A 9,290-nucleotide genomic window follows, 5' to 3' on the forward strand; every position below is an offset into this window, starting at 1 on the left:
CAATCCTCTCTATCTTTAATTTAAAGGTGATATAGTATGGTGGCATGTGCTACTAGATTCTTTGACATCCAAACAGACTTTGAAATGAAAAAAAAGTACATAAATTTTAGCATCTCTATTCAATATCAGAAAATATATATTTAAAACAAACATAGTCCCAGATATTTCATATTAACTGGAACATAAGATAAATAAGATAAAAGTAAGAAAGATTGATTTTTTGAGACTTCTCTTTATGAATAGACCGAAATTTCCGAAGAATTTTAGTAAACTATCAAAACATTAGCAGATCTGGCAATATAAAGGCAACATTCAGATTCTGACATAGATAATGTACCAACCTGTACCTAGCAACAGACTGTAATATAATTTGATGATTTTTGTACTGTAATCAACCTTGCACCTTATCAGTTAAATAAAAAGAAAACATTAGATTTGGATTTAGAAGACTAGAATACAGCTGACGGTTTCCAGTTCAGTCCATTTGCTTTGCTCTTAAAATACTGTGRCACAATCATGTGCCCATGTAGACAAAGATGAATCTCCCTTAACTCTCTTTTTCTACACTTAAAAATGTCCTTAGATAATTTGACTTGTTTAAAGTATCTGTGTTTCTTTTATATAACAGATCATGAATTCATCTGCAAATTTGGCAATACCAACCGGCAAGGGTACCAAACCTTACTGACTAYTAATACAACTACAATCACTGAATAATCACATCTGGATAAAAAACAATAAGGAAAGTGTCAGGCAACACTCTGTAGATCAAAAAGTTATAGTAAATCAAAAGGTTTCTGTGCAGGTAAGTCCCCATATTCCAGATATCAAATAAGTAGAGCTTTAAAAGCTTCTATGATCTGAATTCTGTTAAGAATTAGAATTCAGGCTTTTAAACATAAAAGAAAAAATAACCAGATGAAATTTGAGGGATTTTGAATGGTGAGACTATAACTATTGTAACCAGTCTGACATATTTTGTTATCAAATGAAAGTCTTTTTTGGAGTTCAACAACTGAACATAGATCAGAGATCTTAGACAGGAACATAGACAACTAGCTGTCCTACTATATGCATTTTGGATGTGAATTAAGCTTGTAGTAAACAGATTCTTGCTTACTTTGTTAAAGTACAAACTGCTTACTTTCTCTTGACTCCTTAAGCTCGTTCTACAAAATAACCTACCTAATCAATAATATTTTCTGGGAGACTTTGTGAGGGTATATGAAAATTATGGGTGGATGGGAAAAATTAGGCTTTTAAGGAAAGAGCAAATGGTAAAAAAATGACTAAAATTGCACATTCCTTTACTCTATTTTCTTCCCCCAGACAAAATATAAGGTTAGCCTCAATCATCTTTAGCATTAGAGGCAGGAAATTGTTTTAAATCTGTTTAATATGGGCAAAAAAGTTTCAGTATGAGTTTTGTCTTGTGATTATCCCACGATGCAAATACCCAATTAAATGCTTACAATGACAAAAGTGAAAAGGATTGAATTATATTTGGAACATCTCTGTTCCAGTCTGCTCATCTATGGTTACTAGTGATCAGAAGAACAAACAATTAGCAACATGTCCTCAATTTCCTTCCTACTGTAGAACTTCAGCCTCTTTGTAGGCTTAAACGGAAATGTGCCCAGGCAACGATTTCAGACTGATATCCCAGCCCACYGGGAGTTTTGACACTGAGACCATTAGGACTGTGACTTCATTACAAAGTTTAAGTGTTTAAACCTCCTCCTTAAAATACTCCAAGCCTAGAAAAGACCTCAAGTTTTTATTTCTTGGTCTTTTTTGTTGTTTGTTTGTTTCTCTGCCTAGACCTATCCCAAAGTCTGTTCCCCATTGCTTAAAAAGGATCATTTTCTTCAGAAATTACAAAGTAGAGTTGAATGAGAACTGAGAATGTTATCCACTCTTTGTATCAGTAAAGCAGACAGTTATTTGTGAGAAAATGTAAATTCTTATTTTTTTGACCCATTAGATTTGCAATACGTTTTACATCTTTTTTTTCTACAAAAAAAATTGCTATCATTAATGCCTCTATGCTCTTTGTCATATAGTTAACTGATGCCAAGATCACTTGAATGGTTTAAACTTACCTCTTTAGTAGTAAAAATATACACTTAAAATCATTCTTAATTTTAAACAGCTAACGATTTTTGAGGAAAAAACAGCTATTGTAGAAGAGTTGATAGTAGAATTTGATTTACAGTCAACGCTTAATATGTAGCAGTTTTGGGTGCTATTTGACTGGAGTAGAAAGAGGAATTTTTGCACAATGGAAGAAAAGGGAAGTATGTGAGTCTTAAATTTTATGTAGAAATGATGGAATGTTTCTTTTAAATTTCTGCAGATGTTGGTAATTTTTTATTTATGTTTTTTAACAGAACAACGAGAATATGGAGAACAGTCCTTGCTGTATCCACCCCCACTAATTCTCTGCTATATTTATTGATTACATAAAAAAGGTGGAAAAAAGGAATGTATTGTTTACTGCTTTCGTCTCTAGACTTGACTAGTGCAATAGTAGTCAGGCACACATGCTCAAGAATGAATATATTTTAAAATACTATCAGTATATATACAAGTCAATAGAGACAAGAGCATGTTTCACATATATTTAGCTGAAGTCTAAAAAGCTAAGAGAGGTAAAAATCAACATTGAGAAGACTAAGAAAAAGACTGCATTTAAAAAATAAGAAAAAAAAGTTTAGTTTTTGCCCCTCTTTTTAAACATTATTCTAACTATGTTATATTTTTATATTGATTTTTACTGTTCTACTATGTTCATCCAATGCCCAAGGTGCTCTCAGCAGAATTAAATATATACTAACTAACATTTTAATAAATTACCCCTATATTCATATCAACTCATTTCACAGCAGTGTAAATACAATAAATAAGTAATTCACCTCTGAACAAAATCCCCTTACGGAACCTAAACGAATATCCTGTGGGACCGGCTGATGTGTATCTATGATCACAGGAGAGAGCATAAGATGGAGCCTGAACAAAATATAAGATGGAAAAAATGTCGTTTTGAGGGCTAAGTGGCTGGGATTATCACATCTGATGAAAGAAGTCCCAGCACAACTGATAATCTTCCCAGGCACTGGTCTGGGGAGACAGAGACAATTTCGATGCCATCTGAAAGACCAGAAGAATAATGTAGTCTAAAATCATTATACACACATTTTTTCAGTCAAATGGGYAGACACCAGGTTAAGAGGGAGTAAGAAGCTCTGCAACTACATTCCCACTGTTTCCAGATTTTCCTTTCAAGTGAAAGGAAGTTTTTCTACTTTGAAAGCACAGGAGAGCTGTTTTTCTTCACTCTGTGACTGACCGAGGGTAAGGCTATGGTAATGATTAAACAAAATACTTCTCTACTTTTTCTCCTTTGAAATTTCTTTTCAGACTTCCTTGTAATTGCCATCAGCTTCATAAAGAAAATAATATTGTTATATTGATTAACAGTGGCTACATTTTCCAATTATTTCTGTAATGAGTTTAGTGGCAATGACCCAGAAAATGGACAAAGACCTCACTTCAGATTAACATTAATTTGATGTAAATTGTTATTTTTCCCTCTCTCTCCTGCAAATGATGATGATAGATCCCCACTGCTAATTAATCAAAACTTCTCAAAATAGAGTTCACCAGGTGGAAATAATTAGCAGTTAATTGTCTCCTGTTTATTACTCTTCAGAGATGTAAACAACAGTCTGGATTCATTTGACAGTATTTACTAAAAAGCTCTTTAATAAATAAATTAGAGGTACAAATGTTGTTGTTATGGTACAAATATTTGTAGTTGTGCATTTGTTTTATAAGACTATGCAACACTCAAAGATTCAGCAATTTTCCCTCTAGAATTAACCCATATTTCAACAGGTGTGAACGTTTGCCTTTTGTTTAATCTGCAAGATTTCTTTTTGCTTGTTGTTTCTAGACTGGGTAACTGAGCAGCAGAAAAAGATGAATGGAGTGTATTTTAATGTGAGATCACACATAAGCAGGAGATTTTTGTCCCATTTGCATCTTTATGGCTACAGAAGTTTCATGTTCCAGAAAAGCATTCTTATTCAGGCAGAGCTGAAAGCTRTGAGAAACTATACTCTGTGAAAACTGTACCCTAGCCACTCAGAACACATACCTCAAGTAAAAGCCTGAGAACAAAGTCATGTAGACACCTAAAGTAGGACTTTGACAGAATAAAGACTTCAGGTCCACAGATGCAGTCTTTCTTGAAAACACCCAGAGTATCAGGCTACCAGCCTTCTATCCTGCTGAAATTATCCTGGGCTGAAACTGATTTATTAGTTTTCTGAGACAATTAATCAAWCAAACAAACAAACAAACAAAAAACTAAGTGTGATTTTATTTCTTGGGAACTTTGGCCTTTACCTGTAGGTGAGGAGAACTTGTTTCTACTCCAAGGTTTCTATTTATCCATACAAAACCAACCAACCAAACAAACAAAAATGGGAAGAATGGGAATGCTTGTCTTCACTCAACTGTGCAACTTTTCCCAAAATGGGGGATAACTTAGTCATTGTTTCCTTAAAAGGGAAAAAAATATAACTTCTATTTATTATGCTAGTGGTGCATTAGAGAGCATAGCTAGGAAATGTAACTTTGGCTTTCCTTCTGTTTGATCTGAAGGAAAGCTCAGAAACCAGGTTGCTGTTATATATAAGGAAAGTAGATTAACTATCAGGTTAACAAAACAAGTTGTCAGTTGGTTTCTCCTGATGAAGAAATTCCATTTTTTCAATGCAATTACATGTTCTTTCAGCCAGAGAGAAAGAATTATACTTTTGGGAAAATTCCTCCGTCTTATGCTATGTGGAGATGAACAAAAGTTCTCACATCTGAACATGCTAACCACCATGGTCACCCCTGTGGGAAAAATACAGTTCTCAAATTACATGATCTTGACAAAATGTAACATATTTGTTTCACAAGCTCTTAAATAACGGATGTATAGATATCTTGATGACAGTGGTGATAACTTTTTTTTAGACTTAGTGGTCAACTGTCTTTTAAGTGCCCAGGTCCTTCTATGGATTTACAACCACAATTTGTGCATTTACTATGCCCAATTCAGAGGATACTTTAGCATCTAGTCTGCTGCTATATATAAATTAAAATAGATTAACTATCAGATTAATGAGAAAGATTGTCTTTTGAGGTCTTCTGAAAYAGAAAGGAGAGAGTAATTCACCCTCAAATTACAGTGAGAATAAGTTAATCAGAAAGAGCCATCTTGCAGCTTTAGCAGTATGCTTAAACGAATAACACTCTTTAAAGTCACTAAAATCAGACTATTTTTGGTTAGAACCTGACTTGATCCTCAAATGCAATGTGGCTTGTGCTCTCTGATCAGGCTATATCAAAGATTTAGGTTCAAGTTCTGGATCTCTAGAAGCAGCAGATTTTGTCCAGGCACTCTCTTTCGTTTTTTTCAAGACAGTTTACTATTAGCAATAGAAAGAGATTTCCTCTGCCCCACTACCATTTCAGAGAGAAATCTGTTTTCCTAGTTTAGCTGACAAAAAATAATTTTTAAAATATGAGGAAAACTCACCAAGAATTAAATTTTGGTAATTTTGTTGGCAAATATTATGCCTCTGTCAGCTTCATTTTTGCTATTGTCAATATGATAAGTACTCCTAAATTAACGTCATCAGTCAGGATTTTAGTATTTAGGAAAATAATCTTGCATGAATGTTATAATAACAAAGAAAAACAATTTTTACATGTGTGTATGTGTGCCTTACTTAGAAAAAAACTTTCTATGTGGGAAAATCTTCCCCCCCACCCATGTGCAGAAAGCAGTGAAAATTATTTCTTCATTTCTTCATTCTTGTAAAGGGTCTCAAACTTTTTAAATTTAGTTACAGACAACTGTACTGTTATCTGTAAATCTGATCTTGCAGTAAAATATCTGTCTCTTGCTGGCGTCGTTTTCTCTCAAATGTCTGCATTATGGAGCCATTAGACAAGGGTCATTGATTTCTTTTCAGTGAAAGATTTCATTCTGACTACAGTTTGATTTCATTTCTGACTACGAAGAAAATGCTGGACACCTTGAAAACAAAATCACACTTCTGCTAGTTTTAATCAAATGTTACAATAAAAGCAAAAACAACAGCTGCTTGAAAGACTTACTGTCAGCTGGTGATAAGTTAGTGTCAGGGTAAAGTCAGGACTCTGTAAGAAGGAGATTTATGCTGCTTGATCCCTCTGGATCAAGGTGGTCAACTCTCAATTGCAAGAGGAATCTAGCAAATTAGAAACACTGTGGTCTACCATAAGCATGCTCTTTTATTTACTATCCCTGCTGTAGTCTTCAGAATGGAAGAATAACTTGAATAACTTCAGTTATTTCAAAAAGAGCTTTGCATATTTACAAAAATCTCTTTTCTTTAGTAAAGAAATACTTCTTTACTAAGAAAGACATTATTCTTCCATCTTACTGGGTAATTCTTTTTAGTAGTCTGAATTCTCTAAAATTAATTTTGGAGTTTTTTTTTCTCATACCAGAATATTTTTGGGTTACTTTCAAGAATTCCAGGAAGGTCATTGATCACCGTTTTCATTAACATTTCTATTTATGACTTTAAAATGCTTCCACCATGATCATATATCAGTACTATGCATGATTATGTAATTAATTTCTTAACGTTGTGGGTTAAATATCAGAGAATGACAGTTAATTACTACATTTTTATATATGTATACATGTATATATGCATGCACACACAAACACACATGTACCCTGCTGGTATAATGTAATGACTGTAATTTCATCTGTAGGTTTATTCACGAAGTTTACGAAATCAGTCTCCTATTCTGAAATTACAATTTGAAGCTCTGATGGTGGTAAACTTTATTCTTTAGACTAAATGTAGTGTAGATAGCATTGAAATATATAGAAAAAAGCTGTTTTAAGGAGCACTACTGATGTCTAAGTGATATAGACATACATAATTCCCTGTCATGGTATTCCGTAGGAGAACTTAATAATAAGATTACTCCCGTTGTATTGTTTTCTCATYGATTCTTCTTTCTCTTGTTTTATGCCTTCATCAGTTCCAGAGAGAGAATAGAAACCAAAAATCCAGGTGGATTTGCAAGCTTTGCTTTTTAGATTAAACAGAAATATGTAATATTTGGATGTTCTTTTTTTCAGCCTTGAAATTAGAGACCTTGAAATTGGAACTGATTTTACACTTTCCTACAATAATATTTTTATGAGTGAAATTGGAAGAGCAGCACTCAATGGGAGAAGAGGGAAAAAATGAAGCTGGCTGCTGTTACAGAGTTATTTATGGAGAGTTTGATGTTTTGCTTGGAGAATAAAGGAGAGCTTTTACTGCAAATACCTACATAAAGGTCTTTTTGTTCTGCAAAGTACATTCTTCTGACCCTTCTCCTTGCCTGAGTTTTCCCTTCTCCTTCTCTTAAAAAGGAAAAAAAAATAGCCCATCAAAAAACCCCTTAATTTTGGGGGGATACATTTGACCAATTTAAATGTTGAGAATGTCTTTGGCCAGACAAATGGAAACCTTTGTTTTATTTTTGTATTCACGCTAATAGTACAAAAGTTTTTATACGTAGACTTCAAGGCAACTTACAAGGGTGATAAATAACATATTAATATTTAACAAGTAAGGTCAGGTGGTTCCATACTGTAGTGTTTATCACATCTGCTTTACATGCAGAAGGTCCTGGGTTCAAGCCCCAGTGGAACCAACACCAGGAAATCTTTGGGAGGTTGGACTAGATGATCTCCAGAGGTCCCTTCCAGCCTTACTGATTCCATGTGAAGGAACTGAAACAAACGGTCAAGTTTAGCCTCTAGGCTGGTAACATAATCTGTACCCAAATACTTCCTCCGAGTCTGCTGTCCTGTCAGTTAGTTGTTGTGCACCTTTTTCCTCTGTGGACCTTCCTTCTATAACAGTGAGCAGCTGCAAGCSAGATCGTGGATTGGCCATGGTGCAAACTAGAATTCTTATGAACTATTAATTACCAACAATTTCTATTCTATATAAAAATCACATTCTATTATAAAGTAAATAATAATGAAAGAAGAGCAAAATTGACAGGTTGCATATAATGAATGAGCTAGACTCCTATATCAATTCTTATCAAAGGGAACTTTGCATCTAAGACAACTAAGATTTCACTTTGTGTTCTTTTAGGACATTTGATGTTCTAAAGAAGAAATGCTGAGAACATCTGGAGTAAAAAAGAAAGACTGACCTARATATCAGAAAAAGAACTCCTATTTTAAAAGTTGGAGACTCTTTATGAGATGTTGAGATCCTGCTAGACAAATGAAAAGTAGTGAACACATACAGGGATTCTGAGGTCACACCTGGGTAGTTTAGCCAGAGACAAGTACTCTGCTAAATGTAGATGATACAAGGTGACATAAGTTATAGAAAATAAAAGTTACAAGGTGAAAAGTCACAGGATTTCATTAGTCCCACAGAAATCATTTGTCCCCTACAGTGGCTTATTTATGCTGTGGCATGACTAGGACTCACAAATACAAAGGGAAAGAAAAGGAGGATTCACAGGGAGCTTGCACTGTAATAAAGGAAATGTTCTCCTCTCTTGCTCTTTAGCCATCATGATGGTTGGCCCTCAGACAATCATTAGCCCTCAGGCCATTCATATTTACATCAACATCACTGAGAGAAGTGTTTAGGCTAGACTAATTTCCCCCTTTTCTGGAATATGTCCTAGTCCTTTTTTAAAAAGTCTTAAGAGCCAATATTCCACTGCTTTATATAATGTCAATTCAATCTAGCTGAAATCTGTACAATTGTTAGCATTTTGCATGTACTAATGCTTCCTTTCTAACWTGATAATATTTTATGTAAATTGTTCACAAAGTTGAAACCCACAGAATTTGCAGCTGAGTCAAAAAAGTCAGGTAGTTATTCTAAGACCTGAGATAGTGTCAACAATAAGAAAATACCTCCAAATGTTTTGTGCAATATAAAACCTAGTAAAAGTCCTGCTCATATATATGGTGATGTCAGAAAAATGTTCCAGAAAGTTAACTACAAASTGTCTTTAAAACAGTTACACTGGGGAAATCATAAGGAACTGAGGTTTCATCAAAATAGTTCTTGAAATCAAGAGAAGTTCTATTTTTGTATCAATGAGTTTTGAAATAAGCTATATTTACAGAAAGTAAAAATTCATAAATGAGAGCATTCACATTCAAAACCTGAACTGATGCAAACTCTCTGGTTTTATTATCA

At 34.0% G+C, this 9,290-nt stretch overlaps 1 non-coding gene across 1 annotated transcript; it reads left to right on the forward strand.

The window, feature by feature from the left end:
* Positions 1-7,691: 7,691 nt before the first annotated feature.
* TRNAV-UAC (transfer RNA valine (anticodon UAC)) lies at positions 7,692-7,764 on the forward strand. Its single transcript has one exon. It is a non-coding gene; the product is annotated as a tRNA-Val (tRNA).
* Positions 7,765-9,290: the final 1,526 nt, after the last annotated feature.

This window comes from Rhea americana, unplaced genomic scaffold, assembly GCF_003343005.1.
Source record: "Rhea americana isolate MKP2758 unplaced genomic scaffold, rheAme1 scaffold_5, whole genome shotgun sequence".
In the NCBI taxonomy this organism is placed as follows: Eukaryota; Metazoa; Chordata; class Aves; order Rheiformes; family Rheidae; genus Rhea; species Rhea americana.